This window comes from Haliaeetus leucocephalus, unplaced genomic scaffold (genome assembly GCF_000737465.1).
Source record: "Haliaeetus leucocephalus isolate CR32 unplaced genomic scaffold, Haliaeetus_leucocephalus-4.0 Scaffold130, whole genome shotgun sequence".
Classification (NCBI taxonomy): domain Eukaryota; kingdom Metazoa; phylum Chordata; class Aves; order Accipitriformes; family Accipitridae; genus Haliaeetus; species Haliaeetus leucocephalus.
Genome location: NW_010972566.1, coordinates 954,872 through 972,831, shown reverse-complemented (window position 1 = coordinate 972,831; position 17,960 = coordinate 954,872). Strand labels below are relative to the sequence as shown.

Sequence of the window (17,960 nt, the reverse complement as noted above, 5' to 3'; positions counted from 1 at the left end):
GGTCAGGATTAATTTGAGCAGCAGCTTCTGGGACTGAGTGTACAGTGATTTAAATTTCTTTCTGCTCATTGTAAATGCACTTTACATGGCACAGGCACATTGGTGGAAAGGATACTACATAACTCTTGGCTGTCTCCTATGATCTTTAATGCTTATTAAAATGAAAAACTAGAATCTGTAAAGTAGTTGTTTTCTCTGCAAGCTTGAGTTGCTGTGTTAAAAATACCAGTAATTCACTCCTGTGGCAGCGTGCCTTGGTTTTACAAGGACATATATTCCTTTTCTGTGATGTTTTTATCATTTATACATTTTTATTACTCATAAAACAAAATAACAGGCTTATCTTTGAACTTTCTTCACTTCGATATTGCTATTTTTGAAGAAACTTGCATAGCAGTAGTATAGAGTCTTGATCTAGATCTTAAAATGGTTTAACCAGTATTCAGCTTGCTGTTGCACACACAAGGGTAGTGACAGTCATGAGACAAAGATCTCAGTTTTCATTTTGTTGTGTTTCCTTATGCAATGGTGTGATTCCATGGTCTTGAGAACATTAGAAGGCAGCAGTGAGATCTGTGCTCTAACGGTGCTGCATTTCCTTTTATTGCTTTCAAAGTTGGGGTTTTTTTTGTGTGCTGTTTTTCAAAGTTAGCCATTGTTTTCATGCTTAGAACATGAATAAATACTTTAGTAGTCTTTGTTTTTTAAATGGTGATGTTTCTTCTTGGACATTAATCAGAGATGGTTATTTTGAGGAGAGCTGCAGTGGATAATTGCATCTGAAAATATGATGGATGACCTACCAAAGTTCAGGTGGGCTCCGGGGTCTGTGTTCTCCTGCCATCGAGTGGTTCATTACTGAGCTGAGGTGAAGTCCATTGGCTTAACTTACTCATGCCCCCAGCTTTGTATGTTCGAATATCCCGAGTCTGATGGTGGTCAGCACCCAGGGCATCACTTTGTGCCCACTGTCTTCAGTCCTGTTGACTCCAGAGATGTAAAACTGGTCATGAAATGCTCCAGAAGAGGCAATGAGAAGGCACTGAAATGGCAAAGGGGAGATAAAACTCTCCCAACGCTCAGGGAATCTGTCCTAATCTGTGACGCGTATTGTTATCTGTAAGCAGCAACTTTTAGAAGGCCTTTTACCACAAGTCTTTTGAAGAAATCAATTAGTTAGGCTCTCATAATACAGTGTTTAATTTTCTGTGGAGAACCATTGAGAGAATGAGGGCTAACATTCTTATACTGGCAAAATTGGCTAATTCTCTAGTGATATTTTCCCAGTGGTTATACTACCTGGGGGGTTGTTTATATTTAATGTCTTTTCTTTTTTTTTTTTCTTTTTCTTTTACTTAAACATTTTTCTATGTAAAGATATATTAGAATCAATGGAAAGGACTAAAGACAACTGTACTGAGCATCTTGGAGGGAGAGCACCACTTCAAAAAGAATTGTGATCAAGAAGGAAATAAGAGGAAAGCATGGTGGAAAGGTGGTACAGAGACACGCTGGGCTAGGCACAGGTTTATTTGCACCATCTTGCAAGATTTCACGCCTGAAATGTTACATTCCCTTACCCTCAGCAGGGACTACCTTTTCTTTTATTTTGGACAAAAATGCATAGCAGAAACATAATTCTGAATGATGTCAAAGTAAAAAGTGCTTAATCGGGTGGTATGAAAAAGAACAAGAACAACTCAGACACACTGCTTTTTAATGATCTTTCTAAATACTCTCTGTTTAATCAGAGAAATGGAATTTACTTTGGCTTATAAGATTTAACAGGGCTCAAGATGCTGAACTTTACCATTTGGAGAATTTCAATATTTGTGTGACTTGGGTGGAAAGGGACAGGGAAAGTGGGATTAGTGACCACTGAATTTGATGTTAACCAAATCCCTTTGCCTCCTGAATGAAATCTACTAAATATGCATTATATTTTCTTAGCTTCCATGGTGAGAAGGATATTCAATATGGTGTGTACCAAAGAGAGTTGATTACAAGCTATGGCATTTCTAGGCTTTTCACAAGTGCTTATTTTTTAGGAAATTGCTTTTGAAAGTAAGATAAGTAAATATATATAGTTTTCTACTGAAGACAAGTTCTGCTATATACTTTGTCTGCATCTATGTTAAATGGGAGTAAGAAAAGAATCATACCCCTAAATGACTTGTATACATTAGAAAAACCTCCGAGGTAGTTGTTTTCAGGAAAAGAGCCTTTTGGCCATGGCATTTTTAATGTTAAAGGACGGTGATTATCTGTAAACTAATGTGAATTTCCAACATATCCATCCCAACAGTGCTGTACCAACAAATTGGTGCTGATTTTTAGATCAAATCGTTTTTGCTAGCCAAGCAGCTCCTGTGGAGTTTGGGGCACTTGACTGGGACTCTTGATGCTGCAGTCCTAGCTCACACACTTGCCTTGTGCTTTTGGGAAAAAGGAGCAATACTCTTCCCTGCGGATGCTGGTGGCTGCAGCATTTATGTTGCTCCTCGTCAATAAGAAGGAGGATTTGCACTTAGGGCCCCTACACCTTCTGTAGTGAAGAGTAAGAACATAAGTGAATCCAGCATGTAATACTCTCTGTTTTCTGAGAAAGGTCTGTCTGGATTAGGTGCCTGAGAGTACCTAAGAGCTCAGAGCTGTGAAACCTGAGCAGAAGGAAAACATTCTTTGAGAGGGGAGACTGAAACACATGCCCTGACTTTAGCACCTTGTGTTGGCTCTCCCCAGTGTATGCAATGCATGGGTGTTTGTGAATCCCAGTCTTTAGGTGCCCACTTCTCCCCATTCATTGATTTCTGTAGCCAAGCACTGATTTTGGGCTTGTGAAGGAGCTCATGTTACTCAGCAGCTGGGTTCCTCAAAGCAGGGAGTGTTACAGCATTGTGTGCTGCAACACCCGAGTGCCTTTCAAAAACTTTGAAAAACTTTACAAAACTTTGCCTCTTTCACCAGCAAGGGGTTACAATCTGTCTGCTTCAGCTACTTTTCCCATAGAACGGAGAACTCTTGAGAGCTCAGAAGAAAACCAATCCTAACTTTCCATAGACAGTGATGAACTGCAGGTTCTCACCACACAAGAATGATACCCTGATATTTTGGTCTGATAAATCGCTCTATGAAAATATCATCTCAAAACATAATGTTGGTCGAAAAAGCAGATCATATGTTAGGAATTGTAAGGAAGGGAATGGAGAGCAGGGAACATGGTGAAGCTGCTGCAAAAATCTGTGCCATCACTTCCATCTTGAATGTTGTGGATGCTTCTGATTATCTGTCTCAGAAAGACTCCTGTAGGACTGGAGAAGGGCAACCCCCCAGAAGGTATGGGCTGGTTTCTGTATAAGGAGCAACTAAGTTGGCTGGGATTCTTCTAGATGGAAGCAGAAAAACTGTGGAGGGAAACTACAGGTATCTATAAAACCGTAGGATCCCAGGATAATAATTCGGGTTGGAAGAGACCTCAGGAGCTCAGCAAGTCTAACCTCCTGCTTAAAGCAGGGTCCCTTAGGAGGTCAGACCAGGATACAAACAAGGTCGTGGGTGGCTGGAGAGAGTGGACAAGCTGCAGATGGTCTTTGTTACCTCCATTTTAAGAAATGGGCATCATCAGATGATACTAGAAAGAGGCCTGGCTCTTTATATGACGCAGTGATTCTTTGTACAATACCTGGGTAATCTCTGGAACTCCTTGCTGTGGGAAATTCTGGGTGCTAAAAGTTTAGTTGTGTTCAGGGAAAATGGATAAGTTTGTGGAAGAGAAATGAACTGGAGGATTCATTTCATTTCCATTTCATTTCATTTCATTTCATCCTCATTTCATGAGGATTACTAAATATAATTGGAGATGAGGTGAATGCTGAGTGGAAATATCACATATGCTGTCTGCATTGTATCTGCTCTAGGCTCTCATTTTTGGCTTCTGTTAAGGACAGGGTGTGGGGTTAGATGGACTTTTGGTGGGACATAATTAAGTCAAGTGTGTATTCTACCCTCCCTTCTCCCCTTTTTAATAACCTTTCTTTCATTTTACTGCTCCTGGCACTCCCACGGCCCCTTCTGCCCAAACACTGAGCTGGGAACACTTGGGCAGAAGGAGGGAGGAGGTTCTGGGTATGATTCTTTTCTTTGTGATAGTCCTTTTATAGCTACCTATATGGGCTTTTTATTAAGTATCAAGAGAGCATTGTTTTCACAAAGCAGGTAAAAACAGTGTCAAAGACCGAAAATTCAATTTGAAAATGATATTGAAAGTTGGGGTTTATTGTTAAGTCTGACAGACAGCTTCAGGGGTAATTATATGTGAGCTTTGCAGAATGGAAAGTTGTGGGTATGCAGAAGACACTTTAACTGATTAACTGATATTTAGGATTCTAAAACCTGGAACACTAAATGCTTCTTAAATATTTGATTTCTATTTAGCTCATAATAGTAGTTGCATACATGACAGATTTGTTTTGCGTGTTGTCACTCAGGCAGGCTGCACCTCCAAATGCTTTGCAAAACTGCATAGTTATTGGTGGCTGAATATTACTGCTTTTCCTCTAGGTAAAAAGCTGGGGAAAAAGAGATGGTACACATTTGACCCGGGAGCTGAACATATGTGGACAGTCAGCATTGTTGCAGAAGACAGAAAAGTCTTGCTCTTGGGTTGAGGATGTTTACAGGAAGAGAGAGTGATAGTGTTGTGGGGGACAAGGCAGGTCTTTCAACTGATTGTGACTTTTTTTTGTAACAAAGGCAGGCTTCATAAGCTAAAACAAACTCGTTACTGTGAACGTGAAAGCGAAACAGAAAGAACACTAAGACAGCATGCTTGCAGCTACTATTGCTATCCAAAACATCTTTCAAACAGCTGTTCTTGTGAGTTGTAAGGACAATATCCCCAGTCAGATTTCCTGCAGCAGTGTAAGGTGGAAGTAACGGAGAGCAGAGCGTGCACAATCTGGTCATGAAAGGGACAGGACTTCCTACTCCCATTTTCTCTAAGCATGAACTTCATCAGTATCTTACAGGGAATCTTACCTGAACATCATGGTTGGTTAACCTTTCTATTTAGATATGCACAGACAGTGCTTAAATTTCGCCACCTAGTTCTGGACTGCATCTATACAACCAGCAGGTAGCAGTGTCAAGAATTTGTAAGTCAGGAACTTCTAGAACTAAGGATGCCTCTGAAAACAGTATTGTGACTTCATATAATTACATGGTCGGTCACATGCTCTGTGCAGTGCATAGGATTGTTAATAATGAGCTTAAGAAACAGTTACTCAGTACTAGCAATGAGTATCAGTGAGCAGCAAATCACAAAACATGAGCTTTAAAGGTCTTTGCATCCAAACTTAAAACCTTAAAAAACATTCAGTGCTTGAGTTTTCCACCAGTTTTTGAGAACAGAGTCCTGACACTTCATATAGTGCTTGGGAGGATATTAAAAAGTAGCAGGCTCAGGCTTTTAATGGGAGTATCTTCTGCTTTCAGGAGGTCTAATAAATCATGTAGCTGCTTTCATTCAGTTTTTTATCAAAGAATTAAGCTGTTTGTAAATGCTAGAGTGCCCTTAGCCCAGGGCCAGCCCAGACAGTGGAGGAATGTGCTTGTAAACAGCACAGTTTCATACCAGTTCAACTCATGTTCTGTAGCAGCAGCAGAATGGGATATCTTTCCTAAGAGCTTGTTATTTTACAAGAGTTTGCATATATTTGATCTTCTCCACTTGTAAAAAGGCCATCAAAAAGGCTTGCCAGCAATTTACTCTGGAAACAGGGTGGACTGGAAGTGATTGTTAGTTCTAGGTCCTCACCTGCTATCTAGATGGGCTTAACCTGCCAGGTGAGGACTTAATGGCTGGAGCTCGAGTTCAGTTGCTTACAGGCATGTCTATATAGACATACCCGTTATTTAGTGTGGTCCCAGCTGTTAACCTGTTATCTGAAGACAGAATAATTAATTTCCTTGCCAAATTCTTTTATGATGCTCATCAACAAAAAATTGTTGAATGCCTTTCAAATGGTAATTTATTTATTCTCACAAACACACTTTCAAGATGAGAGGATACTTTTATTTCTTCTTTTTTTTCCAGCCAAGAGCTGTTCCACTGAAAGACTACTGTTAAAAGTGTCTGCTAATTTGGGGTGCCCACTGTGACAGGCCACAGTCTGATTTTCAGTCACCTTTTATATGTTCAGAGTCCAGCTGCCATTTATTTTCGATCGGGAGGATTCAAGACTTCTAAAGTTTTGATCCTGAACCCCCAAGCCAGGATCCTAAATTCTAGCATGGCCAAAATTTAGAACCCCTCATTAGTAGCTCTTTGAACACACGTAACGCCGTGTGGGTTGCCGCCTCTTTGAAACAAACGGTAAGATGCCGTAAACTGAACTCCCCTTTCGCCCCCAGAAACTCGGCCATGTGGCCTCTTACTGAAAACTGCAGGGACGCTTAATGGAATTAAATATCCACCACCCAAACACTGCCACTGGAGCTAGCAGAGTAGCTGCCTGCAGTAGGTTGTCATCCTCCATGTGAACCCGCACGAGAAAGAGCGTGGGCACTTTGCCAGCGTTTTGCAGATATTTGCTGGAAGCAAGGCGTGATTACTTGTGGGGATCTTGGCTTTTGTTCAGGCACTTTGATCTAACTGGCACAGGCTCTTCTGCCCGTTCCTCCTGCCCTTTTCCCTCTGAGCAGCTTTTGCCCCAGTCCTACCGCTTCCCCAGTTCCTCATCCCACTCCTGTTGACGTTGCCTTACTTTGTACTAGTCTTCGCTGATGTGGTTTTTTTTTGTCTCAGCGTCCTGATGCCATGGTCCAACACCTCAGTCACGGCATGTTAGGTTCATCTTAGACTCCTTAGGAGATCTCAGCCTTTTGTGGTCTCACTGTCCCAATGCTCTCCCCATCTGGCATCTAATCAGCTTCAAATCTCCCAGCTTCAAATCTCCTCTTCACCGGTGTTCCCAGTGCTCTTCGTACCGCTCTGGGAAGCAGCACTAGAGAGTGAGTTCTGATCTGCTCACATAACAAGTGAGCCCTCCAGCCACCGGGCTGTTGAGGAAACAGCCCTTGTAGTTCCTCAGGCTGGAGCTGGCCTGCTTGGTATATACTATACCTCAGTGCTCATGGTGCCAGGCGGGAGATGTTGGGGTTTCTGAGGGTATAGTGGAATGATATGGCATGATCTGGGAAAAGAAGATTTTTTGTACCTGAAGTTTTCTTCTACTTCAACAAAGTAGCCATGGTTAGCATAGAAGCTGATGAAAATGCTCATAGTTGACATTTTTCCATCAGTTCTGTCAACAGAAAAAAACATCAAATTAAAATTATTGCAGCTTGAGGAAAAGAAAATAGAAGAGATTCTTCTTGTACGTGCAGACTGCCTCTTTCATGAGCTTTTGCTAAATGCTAACCACTTCTCTGTTTTATTTCTTCTTACTGGGAAATGAAATCTATCTATTAAACAAAGATAGTGACTGAATTGCCCTAATTAAGCTGAAAAACTAATATTATGCTAAGGTGAGTGGCACCAGCATGAGAAAAGAAGGACTCGTAGCACAAACTTGGTGTAGGGAATTAACTCTTGGCGCTGTGATTGGCTTTCTGTTGTCTCTGGTAGGCCACAGTTCAACAACTATATGGTTATGACCATTCCTCAGCTTCAAAATATATAATTATTTTTGGAAGTGATTTTTCTCAGTCAAGGTTCTAAATATTTCTCTTTGCTTCAGTGTCTTAAGGCCATGAAGGGAATAAATAGTATTCTTCGTCATAAGGTCACTCAGAAATAAAACTGATTTGTTCTAAATCGTAATGTCAGAGACAGAAGACATGTATTAAGATCTTAGCTCACCTTTCTGCAAAGGCAAGATTATCTCATGCATTATATTTTCTAGTACTTCACACAATTTAATTTAAAGTCTCGAAGACAGGTCTGACACATTCTTTGGAAACCTTTCTATGACTTCTTGCTCTTCAGATTTCCTCTCGGCATTAATTCTGATTTTTCTATTTCAAAATGTCACCTCCTATAAAACCCTTTGCTATTTCATCACGTGCTGTTGGGTCCAAAGCAGGAGACTCTCAGTAACACAAAGAAAGGAATTGTTTGATGGAGTATCTATTTGCAACAGCAATGATCTGGAATCAGGACCTGGAGACATTCTTCCTGTCTGCTTTGCCACTAGAGATGGTGAGATGTGAAAATCAGTGGGATCCTCTTCATTTGGGGAGCTTAAATTTACTTTTTTTGATACTGTCTAAATTGCCTGTGTTATCAATCCATTTCATATAAACATCTTTCAGGTTTACCTCATAAGGATACGCTGGATCATTTTTGGAATTATTTTCTGAAATCAGTCTAACCTATGTTTTCTGTGATGCTCATAAATCCTCTGTGATCTTATTAGGCTGTGCACAGTTGGCTTTATGTTATTGTCTTCAGTACATACTGCCTTTGCACATAGTGCCTGTGGTATCAGCCAAGCCTTCAGTGCCCGTTCCCCAAAACAATACAATTTTTTGTGATTTTTGTTTATATTTCTTAGCAAGTGTTCAGTTCCTATGACAATTATTTTTATGAATCCCATTTGACTTTGGTTATAAGCAAAATTTTGACTTTTTTTATAAGTGATTGCCGTATAGGAAAACCACGGCTGTGATATTTCACTAATGTTGAAAAACAAACGTGGGAAACCTCTCTAGGGGGAAGCACCATAAAAATGTGAAATTACGTGACTGGTGATGGTTTCTCTCATCTCATGTTTCATAATCATAAAAAAATTAAGACAATTCAATTCTCATTTGTTTTAATAGGCATAACTATGTTTAAATAAGTGCTGCTCTGGTGATTTAAAGTAGTTCAGGAACTGAAAATTTAGATTTATAACACACAAGGAAAATTATATTTCTTAAGAAAAAATTAAGTATGAACTCTTTCTAAAGCATCATACTCCAACTTGGATAATATATTTTTTCCAAGAAAACCCACCCCAAAACCCCAGGCAAACTGCATTTCTCCAGTCATTTCCTGCATATTTTGTAAAGATCAAAGTAAGTTCTTAAAAAAGCATTTCTAACTTCTTATTATGTGGAATGGGAAAATTGTGCTTGTACTCTTTTCCACTGTCTTCTGTAATAAAAAGGAATGAACGCTAATGTTTTGTCTATACATAATGAATATCCAAACACGGATATGGGCTGAAATCTGAGGTGGCTGCACATATCATCCTATTGGTGGAAATTTGGGTGTACATTCAATCAAAGAAAAAAGAATATAAATGCAGCACCTGACACTGAGAAAGTCTCGTGTCAACATCTCCCCCAGAACAGTTCTGGCTATGTCGGGGTGCTTGCTGGTTCTCGTGGGTTGCATTTTATGTTGTCCCTCACAGCGTAGGTGTGAGTTCTGACTATAAAATGTGTATTCAGCCCCCTTATTTTATGGGGCTGATTCCAATGCCACACAGGGATTAATCAGTGATTAAAGATTATATTTTAAAATGTGTTTGTTAATACCTTGCTCTTCCAAGTTGGTTCTTAAGAATCTGTTATATCTGTTAGAATCATTTTGGGGAGGGCTTTCTGTCTGAGGGCTGGATTGCAACCCTTTGCACTTCCCCCATAGAAAACATTTTCTGGAAGGAGAAAGTGGTTCTGCTGTGATTGTGGAGAGGGCCTCCCTAAAGGTGTGTTTAAACTGCAGTTGTCATTGAGTCTTACCTGATATTGCACTGAATGTGCCCTCTTACCCACAAAATCTTCTGAGTTTGTTCGGAGGTGCCTTCGTCCTGCGCTAAGCTCTTTGACTGAAAGTATCCTTTAGAGCACTGCATCTTCTGGCTGAAAGCCACCATGCTGAGTATGAAGGGTCCAGGATAAATCATCAAGTATTGGTAGTCCTCCAGTGTTCTTCTCGCAAAGCCTTTGCGAGGTACAGCCAGTCCTCTGAGGTCTGCGGTGCGTCCTTCAGACCTTCATACAAATAACCCGTAGCGTATACTCCAGACACCAGTTGAGTGCATATAGACACAGGGGATACATTCATTAATTCAAGTGCACTAGTCAAAACCCCAGCCTTTGCAGTAGGGATTTTCAACTTGCAGGAGAGTCCGTGGTGAAAATTTTGCTTCATTTTGGCAGGAAGATGGAAAAGATTTTGAATGGTAGTGCTTAACAGAGGAGAAAAGAGGAGAGAAAGGATGTTAGGAGGAGACAGGGTAGGTATGAAAGGATGGGGCAGGGTGTAGGCCGGAGTGGAGACCTAAAAGCTGCCCTTCAGATTAGATTTTGATATGCTTCAAAGCAGACAATTCCATTTCCCATTTTATGGCTGCTTCCAATCTCACTGAGTAAAATGTCATCTCTAAACCAAATTTTTAAAAGCCATACTGCCATACCATTACAAAATAAAGCTTAACATTTTTGAAGTCATAGCTGACATACCCCTGCACTAATTAGCCCACATCATACCACCAGACATTATCCGTCCGGCTCGTTTTAGTCGGTAAGCACACCACCGTTACACAGTGACTTTGACAGGCACCAAGCATGCCTTGGGACTGTGTTCCTCCTTGAATCCTTACTCTGCTTTCCAGAAGAATTATATAGGTTAGCTGCATACCTCCAGCAACATATATCCATTATGAGGGGATGCAGTTAAATAGTCATGATTGATGAGGGATTATGTATCGGTGAAGAACTGGCTGAGCCCCTTAACCACTTATTTTCCCATCCTTTATCTTTTGGGGTTTTAGGGATGCACAACTGCAAGCAAGGTTTGACATATGTTTTGGGCATTAGCTGAGCTCTATTGGTTCATGCTTTTCAAAGCTTTTTGTTAGGAATATTGAGCAATTGATTTTCTCTGGAAATCCTGAGGGCATCTTCATACTATATTGCTATCGGTATGATCTAATTCTGTTCTCCACAGAAATTCAGCAGGGGTGCAATTTAATGAGACCGGTGAAAGGAATCTGACCGCTCTATTTATAGCACACTAATTGATCAGGGTAGCCATGATAGGAGGAAACTTCAGAGAAAATCAATGCAGTACCAAATGAAAGTAGCACTCAAGCCTTTAAAGAGAGCTGCATGGAAAGCCAATTAAGAATGAATCCATTTGACGATCCATGGGAACAACTTCAACCATGTGTGTTCTCGCTTTAAGTTGTAGGACTGAAATCAAACTGAGCAGCATCTTACTTGCAAGGTGAGCCTTACTATATATTTTCTTCTTCATCCTGTTGATATTCTGTCCCATTAAATCTTCTTGATGAATTGTTTTACTTTCATATGGCGCCTGTAAATGTCTTCTTTTAAGAGCTCCCCTTTGACAACCTTGTGCTTTTTTGTAATGAGCTCTCATGTCCCTCCCTGAGGATGGCAGCCACACGGTGTAGCAGAACTGCGCAGCCTCTCGGTTCTGTGTCCAGGACTCGGGCACAGTCCCAGGTCTCAGGGCTTTCACTTAAATGCGGGGAGAAGATGGTCTGTCTGCCTCCATTCTCACTCCTGTCATCCAAGTACTTGTAACCACAGTAGATACACAAAGCATAACTCTTTGTACTCATTGCTAGAGTTTCTTAAAGGTGTGTGATGGATCTTTGTTTCCTCCTCTAACTGCATTTTTTCTTCATGATATCTGCTAAAGTCCTGAACACCCCCTATGTTCCATCCCTGAGAATTTTGGGTTTGTGGCAGGTATTCTCCTTTACTGGGTGTATCTCCATGCCATGGGGCTGACTGCCTTTCAGTACACCACTTTGGGGCTGCTGTAGGAGGATGGAGCAAGCAACAAACTACCATAAAGGCATTTTAGCAGTAACTAAAATTACTAAAATTTGACTCTCAGAAAGAGCCAAAAGGGGAACACATGCACAATTTGGTGACTTTAGATGTGCTTTTTGTTCTTGTGTTTGTACGTACATGGAAATTTTACCTCTTCTAAAAAAGATGGCAAACACGGCGAGGGAGAGAATCACTACTTGTGTCTTACATGCAAAGCTGTCCAAGCTAGTAATAATGTGTGTCTCCTTTCCTTCAATGCTTAAATGTGCTTGCAATTAAATGGATAAAAACCTTGCTTCATTTTACAGCATGTGGGATATAGCACTTAGGTTCATTTTCTGAGGCAGAATGCACATGCTTTTGTTCAGTAGGATAATCAAAGGCATGGCATCAGGAAGTAGCTGCATGAATAATTCTGTTTTTCTGCTGCTGAATGGGAGAGGAGTAAATAATCTGTACCTTCCATGAACAGTTAATTTCTGTGGGCTAAATTTATATAACACCAACAGATAAGCATATGAATGGTGCTACATTTTCTGTTCATTCAGTTTTGAGCATATGTGGTGGCGTGGAGTTGTGGCTTAATTAGCTAGATGAACAACGTCAGAAATATTGTCAATTATCAATACAGTCCTCATCTTTCTTTAAGCCCCAACTGGGAATCCAGTTCCCAGTGACATCAGCAGTTGCTGTGGTGAACTTTTCATAAGCTAGTCTTTAATCTTTCGTTAAATCACAGGCTAGGAAAGCAGACATGAGGACTGAGATGAAAAAAACATGCATTTGCAGCACTGATGTCTTCTCGGAAAAAAAAAACCAGGCAGGCATGCCTTTGTGTTTTTGGAAAAAAAGATAATTTGCTGCATTGGTGAGCATGCTCTCTCAGCCCCATTTATTGTCTAAGAAACACCATGAAAGAAGAATTTGCAGGATGTAAACAGAAGTGAGATGTGCGGGGCTTGAGAGAGGTCAAAATCAAATATGAGACTGGGGCCTGAATATGATGAACCGCTCGGTTCTGCTATGCACCGTGTTTGAGAATGGAGGTAAGGGTGGCAAGTTCAGCAGCTCTTCTTCTAGCTACATTGGGCTTTAGCTGGACATTTTTCAGAGCAGCAGGCTGCAATTTTAAGTTATTGTACAGGAGGGGGCTGAAGAAGAGGTCTCCATGTGAGTTACCAGCACAGAGATGATGTTAGAACTCACACTTAGGCTGACACATGGGGAGGAGACAAAGGTCCTGAGGGCAGAGTACTTTGGGGCCCATGTGAAGCAAGGTGGATTAGGAGGGTCTTTTGAGAAACAGCTCGGAGTCGGAAGGGCAAATGGAAATGGGGCTGTGACCCTGAGCGTTTGGTGCACTGAGCTGAGATTGGAAGAGTAGAAGTATCTGTGTCACTGTTAAGGGACATAAAGGTGCCATCTAAAGCTTTCATGGTGGAACAGCCCCCCTAGAATAGTAGTTTGGGTCAACATGTAACTGTCTCATTCTGTGCTATTTTGTCTAATAAGAGAAAATTCTTCTTCCCCACGAACCTTAACGTGCTTATGTCATTACAGCATTGCGGCTCTAAGGATACCGTCACTGTAGTTGTTATTGGCACAGGTCTTCTCAGCAGTTCATTTCTGCCCAGGTCTTGGTCTACCAATGCAAAGTTCTGTCTCCTGTTTCCTTATCCTAAATCAGTCTTGGCCCCTGACTGGGACCAGATATTGAGCCAGTGCTTCCCTGTGTTTGTTCACTCTGTGGTGCAGCCACTTCTTGGGAAAAGTACAATTGCAATTGCATATTGGTTTTCCTGTACTAGAAATGGGAAAGCCATCATTTTACACTTTGGAAATGGGAAAGATTTTAAAGAGTCGGTAGGGAAGAGAACTACAACTGTTTTGTTTTATTTTGCAAATACATTAATTGAAAAAACCAGAAAATAGAAAAGCAGAATCTGGAGGGTTTTTTTTTTTTTTTTTTAACAGATTTTAAAGTTGGGATTGATTTCCTCTTAAGTCATGAAGTCTTACTTAGAACACTTTTATGCTTTCCCTGAGGCTTTTCCTTCCTGGAAAGGTTTTTGACAATTTTAACTTAGCCAAAGTAGTACACTAAGCTGTAATTTATGTTGCCAAGCGTTATTTCCCAAGGCCCTGCCTTCTGACATGTAGGAGCACACTGGTGAAACTGCAGAATAGAATTATCTTTCCCCAGTTCGCAAAAAGAGAAGTTGCCCCTGAGAGCGCTCTGTCGTGTTTTCCTACCAGCACCAAGTCCACCCTTACGTCCTTGAAAAATACCACTTGCATGGATGACAGACTGTTCCCAGGGCTGGGACACAGGTTATTGCTGTGAGATGGGAGCCTTTTGGAGTTCTTCTGAGTCACTGGCACCATCTGTCCCTCTGTCTGAGGTAAGGCCGGATGGAGCGAGTGGAGCCCTGGCACGCTCTTCGGCTTTTTATTTGGCATTCCTGAGCTTGCATCAGTCGCAGGCTGACGGCAAGGTTGGTTTAGGATAACTCGTTTTGTTCCGTGTTCTGCAGCGAAGCCCGGGCATAATCTGCTTTGAGTCACATATTGTGTTGGAGGAGACGTGTTTTGCTGCAAAGCAGACTGTTTCAGAGTGGTTTTGCTATTAGTGCATCACGTCGGGCTAGGTGTTGCTTGCTTCTCATCCCTCCTTGTTCAGAAGCTTGATTTTCTTTTGAACACACAATAAACACTAAAAAGGGGATTCAGTCAGATTCGGTCAGGATTCACACAGACCGCAATTCTGGTCACCCAAATAGTGTCAGCCTGGTTTCCTTCTCTGCTTTTACTGCTGGAAGATGCGTTCCTGTCCTTTCTCTCTCGGGTTTGATCCTTTCAACATGGAATGGAATTCACAGCCCTGGACTCATCAAACCCAAATTGATCAAAAAAGCCCAACCCTTAAATTGAATAATTTTTAGGCAAGAAAAAGCTTGGCAGTAGACTAGTAGAGGGGCCAGGTTCCCCACAACATTGTGCGTGGGAAGACATGGTAAGTGTTGGTCTTGAAGTGGAAGCCATGGTGTTAGAGGAGAACAGGACTTTACAGATGATCCCAAGGATGTGAGTTTACTAGCTGAGTGCTTTGTGGGGATCGCTGCAGCCCTACAGAAAATAAAAACGGAGAGAATTTGAGCTTAGTGCTGTTAGTGAGCTTTCAGCGAAGTAGTATCACGAGTGCGGCTTGGCTGTGGAAGACAGAACAAGCGGAGGGACGTGCGTTTCGGCACAGGGATGACAGTGGGAATTCTCCAGGGATGACGTTCGGTGGGAAGAGAGCAGGGAATAAGGGCTGAAGCCTTTGGGATGGTGAAAGGGGACCTACAGCATTGAAACCTGGGGAGGACAGTTTGCATGGAATGGGGAGACTGGGGAGGAGGCAGAGTAAATGAGTAATGCACAACTGAGGGCATTGTGTTTCTTGAGCATTAACAGTAAAATAGAGATGGGATGAACAGTGAGTTATTTTACGGTGAAAGGTACTGTAATGCGTTTATACGCTAAAGGAAAGGAGAAGGACGGGTGAAAATAGGAGCTGTCACTGCAAGAAAATGTCATCAGGAGTACATTTAGAGGAGTTGGTGCTGAAAAGTCAAATCCCTGGGTTGTTTCCCAGGTAACAGGTGAGCGTGGTGGGAGCCAGGCCAGGTCCAGACTGGGGGTGAGACTCGGGGATAGAGGTTCGGATCTGTGCGTGCCGTTTGTTTTGCCCTCATTTTCAGAGTCCTAAAATAGATCTCGTCTCCCTCAGTATTACATAACAGTGAATCAAACCCAGCTTTTAAACAGCTTTAATTAGATTTAACAATCACATTTCTCATTAACACACGTAAGGTAATGAACGCTGCTCTCCATCCTTGCAGAAAAGGCTCAGAGGTTACCCGCAGTGAGCGTGCGGGTGCCTTTCACCAAAACTGATCCAAACCTCTGCTGCCCTTTTCGGTCCTCTTGAGCTAGACCAGATGCTCCAGTGCAGGAGCTCCGAACTTTCCCCGTCCGTAACGTCGTTGTCTTTCTGCGTCTTTACACATTTTCTTCCCCGACGCCCGTCCGCAGGCTCCTGCGAGCTCTGGTGCATCCCCCCGCGCTCCTGCAGCTTCCGAGAGCTGGCGGCCGTCGCCTGTCCATGGAGATCAACCAGAGCTGAATTGGACGCGGATTTAAACAAAGTGAGGACTGCCAGGTTGGACAGAGAGTTACTTGCTGGAATTTCAAAATTGTGGCTTCTGGTTTGATTCTTGCTTCAGGCATTATTTCAGATCCCACATCTGAAGGAAAAATATCTTCTCCACCTGGCTGGGAGCCATGTCGAGGGCAATGCAGTATGATCTTTGCTGGGAGTACTTTTTGTCTGCAGCAATGGTAGATGATGCACTTACTTGTGCACATGCTTTGATAGTAAATAACATCTGTAATTTTTACTGCTTTGTGTAGTACTGAAAAACACACCTCGGCATGATAGATACAGATCAGGGAAGAATGATATTTTATGTAGACTATATAAAACTATATACAGCCTGCTAATCATGCCACGATGTTTTTATTTTATAAGCTTCGTGCTCTAGTGGAACGCACATTGCAAGCTTTTTGCATTGATGCTGGTTTATATTAACCTGTCACCACTTGTTTAACAACAGCACTTTAGAAAAGATAATTTAATTTTTCTGGGAGCACATCTACATCTGTATTTACTTTTATGTCAAAAAAACACAATGAGGGAGAGCTTTATTCAAAAAAATAAAATACTTGTAAATTGATTTTTTTCCTGTGAAATACAAAACCATGAAAAGGTCTTGATCACATTATTTATTTACTACGGATTCAGCTTCTCTGTTAGCCTAGCTCCTATTCCTGTTGGGGCTGTGCTGTTCACCCTGCTAATGATAGGGGATAATTGTTTTTGTTATTATGCTTATGAAACATCTTATACAGAAAAAGCATTCAGTAGCTGTTCAATAGTGGAGAACTGTTTCCAGACAGGTATGTTGTTTTAAAAAAGGAGGCTCTCCCAGCCCAGATGAGTTAGTCCTTAAAACCATCAGAAATACCTATTGGTGTCAACATTTAAAACCTTACACGTGGATTATGATTTACTTTGGATCTATTAATTGATCCTCATCTGATGCAGAGTCCAGCTCCTCAGAAGCTGTTAGTTATGTTGCTGTGGCTGAGGTTCTCCAGAAGCCCTGCGTGCTCGCACCAGATCTGCCGGTCGGTAACCACTGGTGTCCCGCGCTTGTGGCTGATGTTCAGAGCTGGGCTTTTTCTGCTCCCTCACTTTCCCCAGGTACCAACGTCATTATTGATCCCAGTCTTTTAAGGTTGAAACCTGTGAGTTACCTGCTGTGTTAATTGGGCTATGGACAGAACTTACTTGACGCTTACCTTAAATATAAATGACAGTGCATTGCTCAGTGCTGTAGGAAAGGAACTAGGATGTTGAAGACCTGATGGGTAAGAAAGTAATAATTATAAATATTTTGCCTGGAGAATTGTTTATATCTTGCAGCCATTTCTAGTCTCTATTTCAGACTACAGAATGTGGACAACAGAAATTTCAACAACAGATGATATGAACAGAAGCATTTGTGTAATACTAATTTTCATTAAAAAAAAAATGCTTTTCAGCAGAGGTCACTATGGTGGTTGGAAACGGCTCCCAGGACTCCTTAATATGTATTTACACAATAGACCTCACAGTGCTTGAGTAGCCACTCTGTTTAATTAGTGGCATTTAAAAGGTTTAATCTGTGTAATCAATAGAATTTAAAAGGTGTATAGCTTACATTTGAAAGTGAATATGTTTGCTTTGTATGAGGTGTAATAATTTAAAATTACTTCATATTTTTATGGGTTTCTTGCTGTTTTATAATGGCAGCTGCCAGTGGAGAATGTCTCTAAGAGAGTGTGACTGTGTCTGTACTAATAAACTAGACATGCCCAGGGCTGCTCCCTACTGCTGGAGTGGCTATGTCCTGGCTACTAATGTTTTTGTTAACCTAAACAGATAGCTATGTCCAAAGAGCATTTTGGCAATGGTGCCCACTTTCTGCTTACCTTCCAAATTGTTTGGGAGAGTGCTAGGTAGCTGTGACCTGCTCTAAGAGATTCACAATATAGATAATGGAGTTTCTCCTCCATGA

At 41.5% G+C, this 17,960-nt stretch overlaps 1 protein-coding gene across 1 annotated transcript in view; it reads left to right on the top strand.

Annotated features, from left to right (window-relative positions):
• The window catches only part of CLVS2 (clavesin 2), a 51,865-nt gene that overhangs the window by 11,178 nt on the left and 22,727 nt on the right, over window positions 1-17,960 (top strand). The window lies entirely within an intron of this gene.